This window comes from Jaculus jaculus, chromosome 14, assembly GCF_020740685.1.
Source record: "Jaculus jaculus isolate mJacJac1 chromosome 14, mJacJac1.mat.Y.cur, whole genome shotgun sequence".
Classification (NCBI taxonomy): Eukaryota; Metazoa; Chordata; class Mammalia; order Rodentia; family Dipodidae; genus Jaculus; species Jaculus jaculus.
In genome coordinates, this window is record NC_059115.1 from 70,666,159 (window position 1) to 70,688,289 (window position 22,131).

The 22,131-nt window shown below is 41.7% G+C and overlaps 1 protein-coding gene across 6 annotated transcripts in view; it reads left to right on the forward strand.

Annotated features, from left to right (window-relative positions):
* Window positions 1-2,441: 2,441 nt before the first annotated feature.
* Window positions 2,442-22,131, forward strand: part of Fam172a (family with sequence similarity 172 member A) — a 438,504-nt gene continuing 418,814 nt past the window's right edge. For 3 of the 6 annotated variants that reach the window (XM_045134026.1, XM_045134030.1, XM_045134032.1), the window contains exon 1: window positions 2,445-2,592. The gene's annotated coding sequence lies outside the window, so the exon portion shown is untranslated. Of the gene's footprint in view, window positions 2,593-22,131 lie in introns of all 6 variants that reach the window. The other 3 variants (XM_045134031.1, XM_045134027.1, XM_045134028.1) reach the window with 3 other exon arrangements.

A 22,131-nucleotide genomic window follows, 5' to 3' on the forward strand; every position in this document is an offset into this window, starting at 1 on the left:
TCATGGCAATCCTCCTACCTCTGCCTCCCAAGTGCTGGGATTAAACTCGTGCACCACCACGCCTGGCTTTCAGCCCTGTTTTTTGTGGTAGGGTTTTACTACAGCTCAGGCTGACCTGGAATTCACTATGTAGTCTCAGGGTGGCCTCACACTCATGGCAGTCCTCCTACCTCTACCTCTTGAGTGCTGGGATTAAAGGCGTGCAACACCATACTAGGCTTAATCATACTTTTTTTTTTCATATTTATACCCCTGCCCACTTTCCCCTTCATAAATTCACTCTCCATCATATTGCCCCTCCATCAGTCTATCATTTTTAATTTATTTATTGTTTACTTATCTTTTTTTTTTGTTTTTTTTTGTTTTTCAAGGTAGGGTCTCATTCTAGCCCAGGCTGACCTGGAATCCACTATGGAGTCTCAGGGTGGCCTCGAACTCATGGCAATCCTCCTACCTCTGCCTCCCGAGTGCTGGGATTAAAGGCGTGCGCCACCACGCCCAGCTATCTTTTGTTTTTTTTAACGAAGTAAAGTCTCACTCTGTAGCCCAGGCTGGCCTGGAATTGACTATGTAATTTAAATTTAAATTGACTATTTTAATTTATGTTTTTATTGACAACTTCCACAATTATAACAACTCAAGATAAGTCCCTTCCTCCCCCCACTTTCTCCTTTGCAACTTCACACCACATCATACCCCTTCCTCCTCTCAATCAGTCTGTTATTTTGATGTCATCATTTTTTATTCCTATTATGAAGGTCTTGTATAGGTGGTGTCATACATTGCATAGTCATGGATATCCAGGCCATTTTGTGTCTGGAGGAGGGCATTATAAGGAGTCCTACCCTCCCTTTGGCTGTTACATTCTTCTCACCACCCCTCACATTTCAGTCAAGGCCCAAGCGAAACCAGAGAAAGTGGGGAGATGAGCAGGAGTGCTGTTCCCATGGTGAGCCTGACAAGCAGCGCCTGGATGAAGGACTCAACACCTACCAAAGCAGAAATCCAGAGGCTTCTAAGAGCTCATCACTAAAGTAGACTTAAAACACAACACAGCTCAGGGAATTTTGTGGAATGAAGGGTGGACAGATTCTAAGTCACAGGTTGGGATGTCATCCCCAGAAGCACTGCCTCCCCCCAGTAACTGACTGCTGCTTCCGCAATGCACAACTCACAACCCCATGAGGAATACCAGCAACCCCTTTGAGGAAGGCCCCCTGGGGAATGGGGGCAGGGAGGAGGGAAAAGATGGTACCAAACACATGATGTATCCTTACAAAATAAGTTCTTAATTAAAAAAAAGACAGCCAGTCGTGGTGGCACACATCTTTAATCCCAGCACTCAGGAGGCAGAAGTAGGAGGATCGGCGTGAGGTCGAGGCCAACTTGAGACTCCATAGTGAAGTCCAGGTCAGCCTGGGCTAGAGTGAGCCCATACCTCAAAAAACTGGAAGAAGGGCTGGAGAGATGGCTTAGCGGTTAAGCACTTGCCTGTGAAGCCTAAGGACCCCGGTTCGAGGCTCGATTCCCCAGGACCCACGTTAGCCAGATGCACAAGGGGGCGCATGCATCTGGAATCCGTTTGCAGTGGCTGGAAGCCCTGGTGCGCCCATTCTCTCTTTCTCTCTCTCTCTCTGCCTCTTTCACTCTCGATATCTCTCATATAAATAAATAAATAAACAAAAAAATTAAAAAAAAACTGGAAGAAAAAAAAAGACAAGTTAAGTTCTAAGGCTATTGCTGTGACTGAGGTTACATTTTAGGGTGTTAAATAAATCACAATGTCCCTTGTTATGAAGGATCTGAGATTAAGAAGTACAAACTGTGGGAGTTAAAAGTCTGGGTTCTCCTCTTCGAAAAATAATATAAATGTTGATTTGTTAGCTTCCAGCCTTTCCCCATAGCTACCTGGGGACAGGGGCAGTCTTAGGCCAGCCTTACACTCACACCACTTCCTCTGGTCTTAGTTGGGAAATTAACGACTGTGTATTTAAAAAAAAAAAAAAAAAAGAGTACTATCTAAAAACTTCAAATGGGTTAACTTCATTGCTCACTTCAGACCCAGCCTTAGGACAAATACCTCACAAACCAGTTTTTCGCACAACAGAACGTTCCCATTTGAGTCAGGTGCGGGGTAAGAAAAACGTTCAAATGTCATGAAGACGTCGTTCTCCATTTCCTGTCCCGCACCTGATTTAGAAGTATATTTATTCTTTCAAAGCTAGGCCAAAAAAAGGTTGAGCAGGTGAAGACGGGGAGTTCACTGCAAGGTCACCGTGAGAAAAGACGGCCGGAACGCAGCGTCGCGCAGCAGCCAGGCCTCGGCGGACGCAACCCGGGAGCCCGCCCCCGCGCCCGCCCACTTCCGGCTCGCCGTCGCCGTCGCGTGCGTGATGACGCGGCGCTCCGGCCGACCCCGGAAGTGCGACTGGAACTCGGTCGGGGCGCCGATCCCGAGAGGGGAGGGAAAGAGATAAAAAAAAAAAAAAAAAAAAGCCACAACAAGCGCACGAGGGAGCCGGCCGAGCGCGCTGGAGGGCCACGCCTCCTCCCGCCTCCCCCCGCAGCCCTGCAGCTGGGGGCAGAGCTCAGGTAGGCCGGGGCCGGGGCCGGGGCCGGGGCCGGGCCGCCGTGGGTCGCCGCGGGCGGGCGGGCGCGGGCGGCCCCGCGGCTCCTCGGCTGTCAGAGAGCGCGCCGCGTTCGCGGGGACGCCGCTGACCCGGCTCCCCGGCCGTGTCCACTTGCGCGGGCGGCAGGAGCACGTGTGTTCCGCGATGGCTGCGGGCCTGGTGGGCCTCCCACTTCTTGGGAGGGGAGGTATTGCAGTTTGTCTGCTGGAAGTTACTATTCTTTTCTTTTTCTTTTTTTTGTTTGTTCCTTTTGGTACCAAAAACTTAAAAAAAAAAAAAGTGTCCATCACAAGGCGTTATCGTACATCCACCGCAAACAGATGTGATGTGTTCTTAGAGAATTCATTCACAACGTGTACCGTGCCTGGACGTCCCTGGGACCCAGTGTAAATTCTTAGTTTAGTACTTGTTTAACTCTGAAGTAACTTGTATTTGGAAGTGGTTTCAACACCCTCCCAACCCCCCGCTTTTCCACATCCAGGTATTTAACTTGTTCTCGTTTTCCAGCTTGTGTATTTTTTGAGGCGTCAGGCGGTGGGGGCAAGTAACTGCCTACTTACGTTTTGCTGCGTTTAAGAACAAGCAACATTTTTTACATTTGTCAGTTTTCCCCAAAGTCTTAAAAAAGTTGTAGAAGGAAAATGCAGTGGTTTTCTAGCTGTGTGTGCACGCCTTGTAACATTTGTTATCAAAGTTCGCTTTCTGAATAGGTATGGTGCAATGGTCATTATACAGTTTGTGGATCGTTTGTACTTTAAAAGCAATGTAAAAGCTCTAGAACGCATCGTTTATCCTTCCTTGGGACAGACATACACTGTATCCGTTTGGTGTATCGAGAAACTGAGTTAGGGTACTTTTTTGAAAAAAAAAATTATTTTATTTATTTGGGGGAGGGGCAGGCGGATAGAATGGGCGCACCAGGGCCTTCAGCCGCAGCAAACGAACTCCAGATGCATGCGCCACCATGTGCATCTGGCTTATGTGGGTCCTGGGGAATCGGACCTGGGTCCTTTGGTTTTTCAGGCAAACGCCTTAACCACTAAACTATCTCTCCAGCCGAAGGGCACTTTTTGACGTGGTAAATGTCAGTGCTGGTACAAGTTTCTTTCTGGTTTTTATGCTAGAGTTTCCTTCTGTTTAATAGGCAAAGTCTACACCGAAGGGCTAGCTGATGGCTTTCAAACCATGGCTGCTGTAACACTTATATAACATGATGAGACAGTACCCAAGTCAAGGGGGAAATAGGATCCACGAAGCTGTGACCATCCATCCATTTGTCCTTAATGGCCACTTTCATTGTATCGGGCAGTGTCCCAGGTGCTGGCATGACAGCATGACAGAACTAAGGTCCTGTGCTCCTGGCAACTTTCGTTCTAGTGGGTGAATGACAGTTAACAAGCAAATGCATACATAGTAGTGAGAACAACTGTGAAGAACAATAAAGCGAGTAGTGCTGGAGAGATGGCTCAGGAGTTAAAGGCACTTGCTTGCAAAGCTTCATGAACGAGTTTTGATGCACCAGTACTGACATATGGCCAGATGCACAGAGTGGTCCATGCATCTGAAGTTCATTTGCAGTGGCAGGGGGTCCTGGGTTGCCCCTATTCTCTCTCTCAAATAAAAATGTAAAAAAAAGTAAAGCAAGTAAAAGGGAGAGAAAACTACACAGGATCCCTTTTAGGTAGGGTTGTAAGGCTCAGAGTTTTTGTGAGGGGGAATTTGAGAAGGGATCTGAATGAAGCCAGGGAATGAACACATCCCGTTTGTTTTACGTTAGTACAAAGACAGTGGCAGAAGTGTGTTATGCCTTGGAATAACAAGGATGTAAGGCTGAAATATCTTGAGAAAGAATATTAAATGATTTGTTGTGTCCACAGACGATCTTATCGACAGCCAACGCTCCTCTGAGGAGAGAATCTACTATTGGTTAGCCGTGTGAAGGTGTTTTCATGCTGTTCATTGAGCTCTGACAGAATTAAACACTATTTACTCAGTTGAATATAGCTTATGCTGTCCTTATTTATGTCAGATTGGGTTTGATCAGTAGTGCTAATATTAAATAAGAAGGACTTCTCATACCAGTTTTACTTTCCAGTTTACTTTATTATTATAGCAGAATAAACATAACATGAAATTTATCATTTCAGTCATTTCAAGTGTCTGCTAGTAACACAAATTATAGTCACATTGTTGTAAGCCATCATTGCTGTTTATTTTCAGTCTTTTCATCTTCCCAAATAAAGCTATGTAATTTTAAGAGTCTCATGTTGTACGGACTGAGCTAGCCAGGCACTGAAAGCTTTGTACATGTTAAACCTGCGTTTTCAACTACCCTCAGCCTAGGTGATGGCAACAATTGATCTGCTTTCTGTGTCTATGAATTGGACTTTTATGGATAAGTCAACTTACAAAATATTTGTATTTTTGCAAATACCTGGCGTATTTCACTCAAAATAGTATCTTAAAGTATTCAGTGGTGGGCTGGAGAGGTGGCTTAGCGGTTAAGCGCTTGCCTATGAAGCCTAAGGACCCCGGTTCGAGGCTCGGTTCCCCTGGTCTCACGTTAGCCGGATGCACAAGGGGGCGCACGCCGTCTGGAGTTCATTTGCAGAGGCTGGAAGCCCTGGCGTGCCCATTCTCTCCCTCTCCCTCTATCTGTCTTTCTCTCTGTGTCTGTCGCTCTCAAATAAATAAATAAATAATTAAAAAAAAGTATTCAGTGATATTCTTTTCTTTCTTCTTAATTTTTGAAAGATGATACAGAAATGGAAATATTTAATTATTTTTAAGTTAATTTATGGTTTTCTAAAGATTTTCTTGTTTTTGATTTTTATTGACAACTTTCATAATTGTAAGCAATATCCCATGAATTCTCTCCCTCCCCCCACTTTTCCCCTTTGAAACTCCACTCTCCATCATATCCCCTCCACCAATCAATCAGTCTCTCCTTTATTTTGATGTCATGATCTTTTCCTCCTGTTATGATGGTCTTGTGTAAGTAGTGTCAGGCACTGTGAGATCATGGATATCCAGGCCATTTTGTATCTGGAGGAGCACATTGTAAGGAGTACTACCCTTCCTTTGGCTCTTACATTCTTTCGACCACGTCTTCTGCAATGGACCCTGAGCCTTGGAAGGTGTGATAGAGATGTTTCAGTGCAGCAACATGGTGTCTTCTGAGTCATCCCAAGGTTACTACCATCTGAAAAAAGAAGCTTCTGTAACCCAAAGTAAGAGTTGCATTAATATATGGGAATGAACATTAAGAGAAGTGCTTACTGGGCAGTTTGGTGAGCATGGTATATACATTTAGCCAGACACCAGCAGACTTTAAACCCCTATGGCTCATGACTATCCCTGTAGTAGGTTTTTCAGTATCAAGGATGTATTCCCTCCCATGGAGTGGGCCTCCACTCCAGTCAAATTAGAGAGCGGTTGTTTTCCCCCAACAGACGTACCACTATTGCACCCATTGGCTCATTTGGCCTGGGTGGCCAAATATAAGGCTTGAAGTGTCCACTATTGAGTATCTTCACAGGTGATTTCTCTCTCTCCCATTGAACTACATACAGTGTAGCTTTTTCCAGCTTTCTGTCGGCTGGTCTACATGGAGGAGGTTTTCAGCTTAGCTCCATCAGTATTTCTCAGTGACCTTGTAGCCCAAATATGTAGAGTCTTCAGTAATAGGGTCTTAACATCCATTGGGAAACCAAGGGCTTCGGAAATCTCCTGTAATGCTTTGGGGGCATCAGAGACCTTCTTGGCCAACAACTCACTGGAAGGTATCCCATGCCTGACACTGAAAATTTCTAGTAACAATCTATGGCTTCTGAGTGTTCCATTGTCCAAAACAGTAGGTTTCCATATGACTTATTTATATCCTCTTACATTTTGATTAGCCCTCCTTCCACCTTTCTTTTACTCAATCTCTTCCCCCGACCTCACTTAGGCCTTTTCTCCCCCATTAATCTGTTCTTCCACTTATGTACATACAATACCATCCTATTAAGTCCCCATCTCCCTCCCTTTCCATTCCCTTTATATCTCCTTGCTAGCTTACTGGCCTCTGCTACTGAGTTTTATTCCTGCTTACATAGAGGTCCAGTCATTTGTAGCTAGGATCCATGTATGAGAGAGAACATGTGATGTTTGGCTTTCTGGGCCTGGGTTACCTCACTAAGTATAATACTTTCCAGATCCATCCATTTTCCTGCAAATTTCATAACTTCATTTTTCTTTACTTCTGAGTAGAACTCCATTGTGTAAATGTGCCACATCTTTATTGTCCGCTTATCAGTTGAGGGACATCTAGGCTGGTTCCATTTTGTAGATATTGTGAATAGAGTGGCAGTAAATAAACATGGTTGAGCAAGTATCTCTAAGGTAGTGAGACAAGTCTTAGAATATATGCCTAAGAGTGGTATAGCTGGGTCATATGGTAGATCTATATTTAGCTGTCTCAGGAACCTCCACACTGATTTCCACAATGGGTGGACCAGATTGTATTCCCCACCAACAGTTGTAGAAGGGTTCCTCTTTTTCCACTTCCTAGACAGCACTTATGGTCATTTGATTTCATGATGGTAGCCAGTCTGACAGGAGTGAGATGGAATCTCAACATAGTTTTAATCTGCATTTCCCTGATGACTAGGGATGTAGAACATTTTTTTAGATGTTTATATGCCATCTGTATTTCTCCTTTTGAGAACTTTCTATATAGTTTCATTAGCCCATTTTTAAATTGGATTGTTTGATTTCTTATTATTTACTTTTTTGAGTTCTTTGCATATCCTAGATATTAATCCTCTATCAGATGTGTAGCTGGCAAGGATTTTCTCCCATTCTGTAGGCTGCCTCTGTATCACAGTGTCCTTTGCTGTATAAAAGCTTTGAAATTTCATGAAGTCCCAGTGGTTGATATTTCCTTAGCAATTGGGTTATTTTCAGAAAGTCTTTGCCAAGACCAATATGTTGAAGGGTTTCCCCTACTTTTTTCTCTAGTAGCTTCAGAGTTTTAGGTCTGATATTAAGGTCTTTGATACATTTGGACTTAATTCTTATACAGGGAGAGAGATTAGGATCTATTTTCATCTTTCTGCATATACCTATTCAGCTTTCCCAGCACCATTTGCTGAAAAGACTGTCTTTTCTCCAATGAGTATTTTTGGCATTTTTCTTGAATATCAGGTGGCTAAAGCTACCTGGACTTACATCTGGGTCCTCTATTCTGTTCCATTGACCTATATGTCTGTTTTTGTGCCAGTACCATGCTGTTTTTGTTACTATGACTCTGTAATATAGGTTAAAACCAGGTATGGTGATACCACCAGCCTTATGTTTGTTCCTCAAAATTGTTTTAGATATTCAAGGTTTTTTGTACTTCCAAATGACTTTTTGGTTTTTTTTTTTTTTTTTTTTTGCTATTTCTGTTAAGAATGCCATTGGTATTTTGATGAGTATTACATTAAATGTGTAGATTGCTTTTGGTAACATTGCCATTTTCACAATATTGATTCTTCCAATCCAAGAACAAAGGATGTCTTTCCATTTCGTAGTGTCTTCTGCAGTTTCTTGCTTGAGTGTTTTAAAATTTTCATTGTAGAGATCCTTCACTTTCTTGGTTAGGTTTATTCCAAGGTACTTTATTTATTTATTTTTTGATGCAATTTATCTTCTGTGTGTTTATTGTTAGCATATAGGAAGGCTACTGATTTCTGTGTGTTTTATTTTGTATCCTGCTACATGGCTATAGGTGTTTATCAGCTCTAACAATTTGCTGGTAGAGTCTTTAGGGTCCTTTATGTATAGAGTTATATTATCTGCAAATAATGATAACTTGGTCTCTTCTTTTCCAATTTGTATCTCTTTTATGTATGTCTCTTGCCTTATTGCTATGGCCAAGACTTCCAGTACTATATTAAATAAAAGTGGGGACAGTGGACACCCTTGTCTTATTCCTGATCTTAGTGGAAAAGCTTCAAGTTTTTCTCCATTTAGTACTATGTTGGTGGTAGGTTTGTCATAAATAGCCTTTATTATGTTGAGATATGTTCCTCCTATACCCATTCTCTGTAGGACTTTTATCATGAAGGGATGTTGGAATTTGTCAAATGCTTTTTCTGCATCTAATGATATGATCATGTGATTTTTGTTCTTCAGTCCATTTATATAATGTATTAAATTTATCAGTTTACTTATGTTGAACCATCCCTGCATCTATGGGATAAAGCCTACGTGGTTGGGATGAATAATATTTCTGAGCTATTCTTGTAGTCTGTTTGCCAATATTTTGTTGAGAATTTTTGCATCTAGGCTCATGAGGGAGATTGGGCTGTAACTTTCTTTTTTTATTCTATCATTGTCTGGTTTTGGTGTCAGGGTGTTGCTGCCTTCGTAGAAGGAGTTTGGTAGGATTTCTTCCTTTTCTATTTTATGGAAAAGATTGAGAAGCATTTGTGTTAGTTCTTCCATGAAGGTCTGGTAAAATTCACCAGTGAATCCATCAGGCCTGGCCTTTTTTCAATAGGGAAATTTTTGATAACTGCTTGGATGTCTGTATAGTTGTTATAGGTCTATTTAAGAGGTTAATCTCATCTTTATTTAGGTAGATATAAATCAATGAAATCATCCATTTCTTTCAGATTTTCAAAGTTAGAGGAGTATATGTTCTTATAATATGTCCTTACGGGTTTTTGAATTTCTCTGGTATCTGTTGGTGCCTTTTTCATCTCTAATTTTGTTAATTTGTATCTCTTCTCTCTTTCATTTGTTCAGATATGCTAAGGGTTTATCAATCTTGTTTTTAAAATTTTATTATTATTTTTTATTAACAACTTCCATGATTATAAACAATATCCCATGGTAATGCCCTCCTTCCCCCCACTTTCCCCTGTGAAACTCCATTCTCTATCATATCCCCTCTCTGTCTCAATCAGTCTCTCTTTTATTTTGATGTCATGATCTTTTCCTCCAATTATGATGGTCTTGTGTAGGTAGTGTCAGGCACTGTGAGGTCATGGATGTCCAGGCCATTTTGTGTCTGGAGGAACACATTGTAAGGAGTCCTATCCTTCCTTTGGTTCTTACATTCTTTCCGCCACCTCTTCCTCAATATCAATCTTGTTTATGCTTTCAAATCAAAGAACCAACTCTTAGTTTTTTGATTCTTTGGATTTTTTTTTTTTTTTGCTTTCTATTTCATTAATTTCTGCCTTAATCTTTATTATTCCTTCCTGCCTACTGAATTTTGGTTTGCCTTTTTCTTCTTCTTTTTCTAAGTCCTTAAGGTGAAATATTAAGTTGATTACTTATGACCTTTTATTTCTTAATATAGGCACTTAAAACTATAAATTTCCCTCTTAGGACTGCCTTCATTGTGTCCCAAAGGTGTTGGTATGTTGTGCTCTCAGTATCATTAGATTGTATGAATTTTTTGATTTCCTTCTTGATTTTTCATCTACCCATTCACCATCTATTAGTGTAGTGTTTGGTTTCCATGATTTTGTGTATTCTCTGCAGCTTTTCTTTCTAGTGATTTCACTCAAAGATAGTGTCCATCCTTTGTAGAAAGGTGAGTTTCTTGGAGGCAACAAATTGAAGGATCTTGCTTTTTAAATCAGTCTGCAAACTTATGTCTTTTGGTTGGGGCATTGATGCTGTTGATATTAAGAGTTGTTATTGAAAGGTGTGTATTTATTTTTGCCATTTTTCTTGTTTTGTAGTTTTTCTGGTTTTACCTTTGCTCTGTTGTATTAACTAGTATTTGAGTATGGTTCCCTTCCCCCCCGCCCAGGTTCCTTTATATTTGTGCTTTTCTTTCTCTTTACCATGGAGGATCCTTTCAAATATTTTCTGTAGAGCTGGTTTTATCTTATATTCCTTTAGCCTGATTTTGTTGCCTAGTATCCTTATTTCTCTGTCTATTTGAATATATAGCTTTGCAGGATAAAGTAATCTTAGTTGACAGTTGTTATCTTTCAGAATTTGGAATACATCATTCCAAGCCCTTCTGCCTTTTAAAGTTTGTGTTGAGTAAGCTGCTCTGATCCTGATAGGGTTGCCTTTGTATGTGACTTGATTTTTCTCTCTAACTGCTTTCAATATATTTTCTTTGGCTTGTAGGTTTGGTAGTTTAGTTATAATATGGCGAGGAGAGGTTCTTTCCAGGTTTTGTCTGTTTGGGGTTCTAAAGAGGATCCCTGTATCTACGTTGTCATCTCTTCCCCAATTTTGGGGAAGTTTTCTTCTATGATTTTATTCTACTTTGCCTTTAGAGTAAAATTCTCCTTCTACTTTACCCCAAATTCTTATGTTTGATCTTTTCATAGTGTTCTGAATATTTTGAAATTCCCATTCATGCCATCCTATTAGTTTGTGTTTCTCTTTGTTGTACTGTTAATAGATCTGCCACCTGGTCTTCTAGTTTAGATATTCTATTTTCTCTTTTACCCATTCTACTGGTGAGACTTTCCACAAGGTGTTTTTTTCCCCTTCAAGGTAGGGTCTCGTTTTAGCTCAGGCTGACCTGGAATTCACTATGTAGTCTCAGGGTGGCCTCGAACTCATGGTGATCCTCCTACCTTTCTGCCTCCCGAGTGCTGGGATTAAAGGCATTTGCCACCACACCTGGCATTCTGCAGAGTTTTTTATTTGACTGTGTTTTTCATTGCAAGTATTTCTGAGTGTTTTTTCTTAATTATTTCTATTTCCTTATTCATGTCTTGTCTTGATCTCTTTATTTCATTAAATTGATTTCCTGTATCTTCTTTGATTCCTTTGATTTTTCTTTGATTTTTTTTTTTTTTGAGCATATTTATAGTCATTCTTTTCCTCTAGGTCATTCTCAGTGGATGTCATTTCTGATGGATTTATACTTTTTGGTGGATTTATATTGTCTTGATTTTCTGTGTTCCTTGTATTATAATGTAGAGACTTTTGCATCTTGGATTAATTTAATGCTTGGATTTTCTAATTATCTGCAGTATTATTAGATATATCAATCAATCTGATGTTTTATACCTCCCTATACCCTTAATCCTGTCAATGGGGAGCCTGAGATTTCTGGTGTGATGAAGGTTCCAAGGTCAGCTTGTGACTGAGTGAGACCCTTCCCCAACAAACGACAGTAGAGGAGACAAAGGCATTGTAAATAGGAAGCAACAAATGACAAGCCCAAAACACAGTTTATGTAGGAGTAGCTCATCCGACCAGCCATCCGACTTAACATAATTTACCCTGACATGGAAGGTGCAACTAGCATTGCTGATGCAAGCCTATATGCCAGGCTGTTTGGTGGGCACTGACCTGGTATAATCCCAGTTACCTTTTGTGATGTCTTTGGTCCCAGTTATGCTGTGTGCCCGCTTGGTTCCCTCTTTGCTGTGCTGTGGCCTCAGGTAGGCTGGCTGGGTTGGTGGGTCACTGTTCAGATAGCCTGTGCCAGGTGCAATCTAGGTGAGTTCCCTTCCCCAGGTCTCTGGTGCTTGCTTGCTTACACTGATGGTGTGGGGAAGGGCAGGCTGTAGATGGTGGCTGAAGTTCTCCTGCTGGTTCTCATGTCCTGTTCCTCACGAGCCTTTCCGTTGGTCCCTGCTGTCCTACCTTTTATGTTTCTTGACTTTGCGAGGAGGCTGGTGAGAGTGGAAAGTCCCCTCACCTGGCTTTTCCTGTGGCTCAGGCCGAGCCTAGCAGCCAAGCCTGTATGAACCTTGTACCACTGCTGACGAAGCCGCTTCTGCCTGCTTCTCTGGTCTCTAGACGCTCTGGATCTCTCCTACGTCTCTGCTGTGGTTGATAATTTTTTATTCCCCTTCACTTTTTAGTGGAAGAGTGTATTTTTGGTGTTTTTTTTTTTTTTTTCCATTTTCTCCCCTAGACTGCTTTGGTGTGGTTCTTATGCCACCATCTTAATTGGAAGTCTCTCTAGGACTTTGGATTCTCCATAATCTTACCACCACCATTTCTTTGTTTCTTCACCAAACACTTGGTTTTATTGATAATAGCCATTTTTATGGGTATGGTCTGATTCTCAGTTCTAAAACGATGGGTTGTGTTAAGCTCCTTTTTCATGTACGTTTTAGCCATTGATAGATCTTTGTAATTTTTGAAATAATCTGGAATTACAGTGAGATTATAGATGTGTCCCAGTACATCTGTTTTTTTTTTTTTTGGGGGGGTGTGTGTGTGTGTGTGGTGATATTATATCTTGTGGATATTGGGCCCAGAATGTTAACCATGCGTAGGCAAGTGCTCTATAACTGAGCTATACCCCTAACTTGTTAACCTATTTTAAGATCTTTAAGACTTTATAAAATGTTCTGAGATGTATTTGCTATATTTTAAAAATATTTTTATTTATTTGAGAGAGAGAGAGAGAAACAGAGAAAATGATTGCGTATGGGCGTGCCTGGGCCGCTTGCCACTGCAGATGAACTCCAGGCACATGCACCCTTTTGTGTATCTGACTTTACTAGGGGACTAAATTAAACCTGGGCTGTCTGTCTTTGCAAGCAAGTGCCTTTAACTGCTGACTCTCCAGTCTGTAATTTTTTAAATTATTTATAATTTCTGTAACTATAAACAATATTATATGATCATAAATACCCTCTAGCCATCCTTCCTTTTACCTTTACTAACCTTTTCTATACTGAATCCCTTCTTTCCAACTAGTCTGTCTTCTGTTTTGATGCCGTCATTTCCACTCCCTCCCATTAAGCATATGTTGTGTTGGTAGTGTCAGCCACTTCTGAAGTCATGAATATCGAGGCTAGTTTGTGTCTGGATGATAGCATTGTAAGCATCCCTCCCCTTCCTTTGGGTCTTAACATTCTTTCTGCCACCTCATCTGCAGTGGTCCCTGAGCCTTGGAGGGTGTGATAGAAATGCTTCACTTAGTGTTGAACACTCCACTGTTACTTCCTCTCAGCACTGTGGTGTATTTTGGGTCCCTCCAGCAGTCACTACTACCCGAAAAGAGAAGCATCTCTAACAAAAGTGAGAGTTGCATTAATAGATAGACATGGACATAAATGTTTATAGAGGGCAATTTGGACATAATATATGCATTTAGCCAATCATTAGTGGTCTTTACTCCCTTAGGACTTATGACCTCCCCAGTTATAGGCTTTTGACTAGATTTTCAGTACCAGGCCTCTTGTGGAACAGGCTGCCAGTCTAATCAGAAAGCAGTTGGTTTCCCTCATAACAGACATGCCACTACTGCACCATTTGGTGTGGTTGGCTACCCTTAAGGATTTCAGGGTCCATTGCTGTTTAACACTCCTGATGACTTCTCTTTCCCAAAAGGCTGCATGAAGCATAGCTCTTTCCAGCATTATGACAGCTGGTCAGCAGGGAGGCTTCCAGCTCAGCTCCAGTGTGATTTATTTTATAGTGACCTTCCGCCCACTTGCTATAATTTTTAAGGGCTGGTTTGCCTCTAAAGATGGCAAGTGCCATGTGGTTTGTTGCTTTTTAAATCCTGAAGTTCTGCAAGTATAAAAACCTTCAACTGACTGTAGGCTAAGTATCTGTTATAATTTCATAGTGGGAATTGAAAAAAAAAATCCTATAAAGCATCTTTTGTACAGCAGACACACATTTTGATACTACATTGTGATGGAAGGAACTCAGGAAAACCAAGACCATCCTGACGATCTGCTTTGCTGTTCTGTTCATTTTTACTGGAAGGGAAGAGGCATGTGGCCTGGATGGCTGGTGGACCCCTGAAGTGGCCCTCTTTTGTTTGCTGACTGAGAAGAGCAGGAAACGGGGGGGGGGGGGGGAGAATGGTGACGAGTGGCGATATGTTGGTAGCAGTACAGGCACTTGAATGTGGCTAGGACAGTGGCAGACGCGCTCAGTGACAATGACAGGCAGTGAATCCCACAACTGACAACACAGAGGAACCCCAACAAAGAAGAAAGTAAGGAAATACAGATCCACAGATTGGGAGAGAGTATTTTCACTGACTACTTCCCAGCGTGTGGCTCTGAAGTGAAGCACCTGGCTGTGCGTAATGCAGGAAGACCTGTCCTATGTGAAGAACTGTATGCCAGGCTATGCGGCTCGGTAGTCATTGTGAGCTATGCATTATGTAGTGTCCTACAGAAATAAGATGAAATGTGCCATGTTAGTTCTGTTCATAGGATGAAGATTTAATTGAGTAACTCGAGTAAATAACAATATCTTAACATCACTTATATGTTAGTATAACTTTATATATAAGAACAGAAAGTAAATCAAGAATGCCCATCTGACTATTAAGTTATAGTAACATATCTTTCTTTTACTTTTTATTTTTTTATTTTTGTGTTATTTATTTATTTTGTAAATTTTATTTTTATTTATTTATTTGAGAGTGACAGACATAGGGAGAAAGAGGCAGAGACAGACAGACAGACAGACAGAGAATGGGTGTGCCAGGGCCTCCAGCCACTGCAAACGAACTCCAGACACGTGCGCCCCCTTGTGCATCTGGTTAACGTGGGTCCTGGGGAATCGAGCCTTGAACTGCAGTCCTTAGGCTTCACAGGCAAGCGCTTAACCACTAAGCCATCTCTTCAGCCCTAATTTTTGTTTTATTTGAGGTAGGGTTTTCACACTGGCCCTTTTGGAATTCACTATGTAGTCCTAGGGTGGCCTTGAACTCATGGTAATCCTCCTACCTTTGCTTCCCATGTGTCTTTTATTTTTTAAGTAAGCACCTTCGACTGCTGAGCCATGTCAGCCCATATTTTATTTTATTTTTTATAGCTATTGACTGTTCTATGTTCTGTCATTGTTCATTAGATACTCTTGGGATAATACATTTTTCTTAACTTGTTCAGTCATTTTAGCCAGTTTCTTTTCTGTGGTTTAAATAATGAATGAAAAATTGTGTCACAATTTTCCTTATCACTCTGGCAAACTCAGATTGATTAATTTTCTACAGATGAGGTTGCAGATGACTGAATTGCTCAAGGCTTCCGGGTGAAAGTTGCATATTGGTTAGGCATAGCAGTGTTTTGTGGCTATCTGTGTTGTGTGTATTTTTTGGCAAACATTTTGTTTTGGTACATCTATGTAATTGAAATTACTTTTGTTTCATAGAGAATGTCACTGTGCGGATATGTTATTGAAGCAAAAACATTTATTGTGTGTTTCCATTTCTTTGTAACATTCTACATTTATTTTGCGCATATTCTAGAGCCATTGCATTCTTAGTCTTGATTTCCGCAGAGGTTACAGAGGCCGTAATAAGACCCAGGTTGTGAATTTGGCCCTTTGTAAAGCCCCGGTCAGTGCTTTTGGCAGCAGCGACTATGACCAGCACACAGCCGCCGTGACTACTGACTGCAGTAGGCTGTGGCAGGTGTGGCGTCTGCTAGCCACATTGCCACTGCGAGTGACCAGGTACGAGGAAGCAGCGCAAGCCCACTTCCAAGATGCTGAGGGCACACCAACTCCTCTCCTTCTGCACCTTGTAGCTTGCGTTTACTGGCTGGGTGTTAGCGTGGAGCAAGCTGGGACTGTGATCAAAATTACAACCCAAATAGTGCAATTTAATAATGTCCAAGGATTGATTAGTTGATACATGGAAGGCTAGCTTGAGTTGAATTACCTCCATTTTTCTTGATGCCCTTTTTCTGTATACTATGGAAATCATTCTGGTATTCACCCTAGGATGGAAATTGTGTTAATGTGGTTTAATACTTCTGATATAACTGAGAGAATTTTTCTTAAATGGTCATATCGAAGAATTTGTGGGTTTGAAGAATCAGGTCAGACAGAATCATGAACTTCAAGGAGAAAAGGAGGAAACCTGTCCGTGGGGGATAGCTGAATAGGGATAGGACTCTGGTCTCAAAGGAGAAAAGGACGGTGCTCGTTAAGCCTGCAGTGCACATGGACTGTTACAAGGGACAGGAAACATGGAAGCAGTTAGGCAGGGCTCAGTTTTTCAAATCAGCAAAGGTCAATACTTACCTACTCATAAGACAGTCTGGACCCAACGCATGCTGGTTGGGGTGTCTTTTGTAAAGACAAGAGCATTAAAATGGTTTGTATTATTGTAGAACCATGTCTAGGATACAGTGGGGGAAGGTATAAAGCCTTTCTTGGCCTAGCTAGAAGGCTTTTTAAAAGAGAAATTTATGCCCAAATTAGAAACCTAAGTAGAAAGACTCTCTAGAGTCCAGATAGAAGACATATCTCTCAGCAGACTGATATTTAAAAAAAAGAAGAACTGCGCCGGGCATGGTGGTGCACCCCTTAATCCCAGCACTTGAGAGGCAGAGGTAGGAGGATTGATCACAGTAAGCTTGAGAGTGAATTCCAGGTCAGCATGGACTAGAGTGAAACCCTACATTGAAAACAAACAAACACCCCCCGCCCCCCACAAAACAAAACAAAACAAAAGAAATTTGTTATTACTAGAGGAGAAAATTTATAGTAAGAAATGGAATTGAAGAAGGAACTAGGAGCCATGTCATGTACATGTATGTGTGCATCTGTGTGTGTGTGTGTGTGTAGGATATGGGAAGAGAAGGGCTACATAGATGACCAAGGAGTTTGGATTTGCCTTTGAGGGCAATAGCAATTGCTAAATAATTTATCCTGTCTCTTCTTCTGTAAACAATTTAACCCTGTCCAATGAGAGGTCTGGCTTTTGATTTCACATTATCAGTGGTAGATTCTGGTATTTTTATTGTCCAGCAGTGTGATTGAGGTTTGGGGCTGGCCGTGCCTGAGACTGCCCATTCAGAAAGAACAGCATATGACTGAGGGTTGGGGATTTGGGTTTTGTGGTATCGGTTGATCTGGAATCTGAGCTCATTATGTAGGCAGCCAATTAGTCAGCCATGCCTAAGGAATGGAGTTCCATTGAAACCCCTGAACACCATGTCTTTTGTGAGTTTTTCTAGTTGGCAGACTGCGTATTGTCACACAAGAACTCAGAAAATGTGTTCATGACCTTGTAGAAAGAGAACTGTGGAAGTTCAGCGTTTGATATCTATTAGTTGTCCTGTGGGCTGCTTCTCTTTGCTTCTGTTTGTATCCTTTCCCTGTAATAATAAACAGTAATCATAACAGCTTTTAGTGAGCTCTCTCTTTCTGGGGAAGTATGGAATCTCAGTTTGTCAGATAGCTTTCTCTCATTGTAACACATACCAGAGACAAATCAGGTCGTAAAGAAGAATGGATTAATGTGAGTAGTTTTGGAGTTCGTAGCCCTTGCTTGGATGCCCCATTGCTTCCTGTGATGAGGCGGCATACCATGGTGAGTGGCCCATGGGAGAAAAGGCTTCTGCAGGATAGAGTTGTGAAGGAGAGGTTGTGAAGAGGAAACACTGGAGTCCTAACAATTCCCTTCAGGAGCAGACTCTCAATGACCCTATGACACCACTGGGCTTCACCTTTCATTTTTATTTTGTTTTTTTATGTATGACATATCTGTATATGTTTATGTATGTGGTGTTCATATGTGAGTATAAGTGTGCATGTGGAGGTGAGATAACACCTCTGATATTGACCTTCTCCCATTTTTTTTTTTTTTTGGTGTTTCGAGGGAGGGTATAGCTATAGCCCAGGCTGACCTGGAATTCACTATGTAGTCTCAGGGTGGGCTTGAATTCATAACGATCCTCCTACCTCTGCCTCTCGAATGCTGTGATTAAAGGTGTGCGTCACCACGCCCAGCTCTTCCTCGTATTTTATGTCTCTCCTTTCTTAAAATGAAGACATTTCAGCCAGGTTAACCCTTATTACTCAACGATATTAAAAATATACTGTTTTATTATTTTTAAAATCCAAAAGTTGTTATGGTACCATTCCAGCTTTATTAGCACATTTGAAGAAAGCTCCTTCACATAGAAAATGAATTACTGTAGAATTGTAAAATTACTAGGCAGTTCAGTGATGATGAGAACAATGAATCTGGAAGTTATGACACTCACTATTTCATTACAAATTTAAATATATGTTGTCTATTGCTGTGTCATAAATTACCTTGAAATTTAGTAGCTTTTAAAGCAAAAGTATTTATTACCTCACATAGCTCTTCATTGTCAGAAACTTAAGAGCCACTTAAAGCTGGGTAGTTGTGACTTAAAAGCTGAGTAAGTTAAGGTGTCAGTAAGGGTACAGTTATCTACACTGGGCCTGCAGGATCTACTTCCCAGCTCACTCGTTTATCTGTTCACAGGAAGCTTCAGTTACTTACCTGTGGACTTCTCCATCGGACCAGTCACAGCATGCTCCTCAGGCAGGCTCTCTGGAAGTGAGCACACCCAACATGAATGCCATGGTTTCTCTCCCTCCCTCCCTTTCTCCCCCTGCCTTTCTGTTTTTTATTTAGAGAGTACTTTATTAGTTTCTGCAAACAAAATCCAGTTGTTTGTGCCACTTTGTGTATCTGGCTTTACATGAGTCATGGGGAATCCAGACTTGGCAGCAAGCTTTGCAAGCCAGCATCTATGACTGCTGAGCTATCTCTCAAGCCCAGAACTCTTTATTTTATTTATTTTTGATTTTCGAGGTAGGGTCTCACTCTAGCCCAGGCTGACCTGGAATTCACTATGTAGTCTCAGGGTGTCCTTGAACCCATGGCAATCCTTCTCCTACCTCTTCTTCCCAAGTGCTGGGATTAAAGGCATGCATACCACACCTGGCCAGAACACTTTTTTTTAAAAAAAATATTCTGAATGTCCCTTATCTCATTCCTGTTTTTAAATATTTTATTTATTGGGGGGGGAGGGAGAGCACATGGGCTAGGACCTCCAGCCTCTACAAATGAACTCCAGATGCATATGCCACCTTGTGCATCTGGCTTATGTGGGTAGTGGTGACTTGAACCTGAGTCTTCAGGCTTCACAGCAAATGCCTTAACCACTAAGCCATTTCTCCAGCCCAGAACTATTGTTCTTTTTAGGTTTTTCAAGGTTGGGTCTTACTCTAGCCCAAGCTGACTTGGAATTCACTATGTAGTCTCAGGATGGCTTTGAACTCATTCATGGTAGTCTTACTTCTGCCTCCCAAGTGGTGGGATTAAAGGCATGTGCCACCAAGTCTGGCTAGAACTCTTGTTTTTTGTTTTTTTTTTTTTCGATTTTATTTATTAGAGAGTGAGAGAGAGAGGCTGACCGACAGACAAACAGAGGGAGGGAGAAAGAAGCAGATAGAAATTGGATACACCAGGGCCTCTAGCCCTGAAAACGAAGTCCAGATGCAAATGCTCTTTGTACGCCTGGCTTACATGGGTCCTGGGTAATTGAACCTGGGTCCTTTGGCTTTGCAGACAAGGGCCTTAGCCACTAAGCCATCTCTCCTGCTTAGAATTCTTGTTCTTAATGAAGGAAAATGGGAGGTATTAAAGATGTCTTTGATTCATAGCAATGGGCAAATCCAGATGTTCTTTAAGTTGAGATATGACTTTAAAAACCCACTGTGAACAGTATATAAACAACAGAAATTTGTTGCTCACAGAAGTACAAAATATGTTTAATACACTTGGTTTACCCAGCCTCCTAAGTCAGCAGCATGACACAGTGCAGTGTAAGCATTGTTTTGTTGTGATGTGATAGAGTGGCTGACCTGAGTTATAGCTTCTGGCTATTGTCTACCTTTGCAGGAGAGTATGGAACCCTTTTTTACCTTGGGAAAAGACCAAAATTCATAATCCCAAGCATGGCTGCTGCTTCTTTTTTTTTTTTTTAAAGACTTGTTTTTATTTATTATTAGAGTGGGGGGTGGGTGGAAGGGAGGGAGAGAGTAAGAATAGGCGTGCCAGGGCCTTTAGCCACTGCAAATGAACTCCAGATGCATGTGCCACCATATCCATCTGGCTTATGTCAGACCTGGGGAATTGAACCTAGGTCCTTAGGCTTTGTAGTCATGTGCCTTAACCTCTAAGCCATCTCTCCAGCCTGTGTTTCCTACTTTTTCATCACTCTCAGATCCATAGTCCATAGTAGAATACACTGTTAATGTTGTGCTTTGTAGGGGTTTTGACCACTGTGTAATGATCTCCATCTATCATTATAGTGTCATTCAGAATGGTTTCATTTTCCTAAAAATCCTCTTCTCTGCTAATTCCTCTTTCAAGCTCTCCAATCTCTAGAAACCATTTAGTTTTTACTGTTTCATAATCTTACCTTGTGAGGACCATCATTTTATTGAACCCACTACTCCATGTAGCTTTTTCCAGATGGGCTTCTTTAACTTGACATCTGTGTAGTTTCCTCCATATGTTTTCATGGCTTAGTAGTTGTCTGAGTCCATTTTTTGCTGCTATAACAGAGTACCGTAGGGTGAATAAATGATAGAAATTTATTTGCTCATAGTTCTGGAGGTTGGAAAGTCCATGATTGAAGAACCACGTTTGTCAAAGGCCTTCTTGCTCATAAGCACATGTTAGGACAGTAGAGCACCCATCAGACAGACAGACAGACACACACACACACACACACACACACACAAACACACACGTGAACCCACTCTTACTAATAACCGAATCACTCTTGTTGGTAATCTTTTCCTGAGGTCTTATGACCTAACCACTCCTCAAAGGCCCTCCTCTTAATACTGCTGAAGTAGCAATTTCATCCTGAGTTTTGAAGAAAGACTTAAAGCATAGCAACAACATATTTCATTCTAGCACTGAATAATACTTTATTGTCTAGATAGGAGTGCGAGTAGCAAGACCCACCTCTCTGGGGGGCTCTGGGTGGGTGTTGAGCACCATTAAAACACTGGTAGACACTTAAAAATCACTAATAATGTTACTAAGTTCTTAGTATAGGTACTTCTGATACAAACAAGCAGAAGATGTTGGGGGCTGGGGCAATTTGACGCCCTAATTGATAGCCTTAGGCTGTTCATGATGTCCTGGCTGCTTTGAGCAGAGGCCTGTTGACCCTCATTCCCCACCACAGATGACTTGAGGAAGCTACCTAACCATAGGAGCCGAGCACAGTTCCTGTTGGTGAGGGTGTGCCCCATGACTGTTCTTTGACACCCTTCCTTCCTTCCTCCCTCCCTCCCTCCCTTCCTTCCTTCCTTCCTTCCTTCCTCATTTTTTATTTGCAAGTAGAGAGAGAGACATAGAAGAGAAACAGAGAGAATAGGCACTCCAGAGGTTCCAGCCACTCCAAATGAACTCCTGATGCACACTTTGACACCATTTTTACCCTGGCCAGAGTGGGCGCAGTTTGCCAAGTGGCAGAGGAGAGGGACTGTGGTTGGTCCACGAGTGACAGCGCCATGATTTGGTGTAAACACGAGTCTTTACTTGCATGCAGGCTTTTCTAGTCTTGAAGCAAACACCCCTTTCTGCCTGTATAAACGGGCTGCTTGGCTCAGTTGGTGAACCAGCTGAGAGAGAACCTCCTGTGCTACTCCTGGCGGTGGAACATGAGGTGCAATAACATGGAATCATGTGGGGATCTTTTTTGTTTCTTTTTGCTAGTTTTAGTAGAGGAGGTTGTGCTGCATCACAGAGAAGCAGTGGAGACCTTTACTAGGG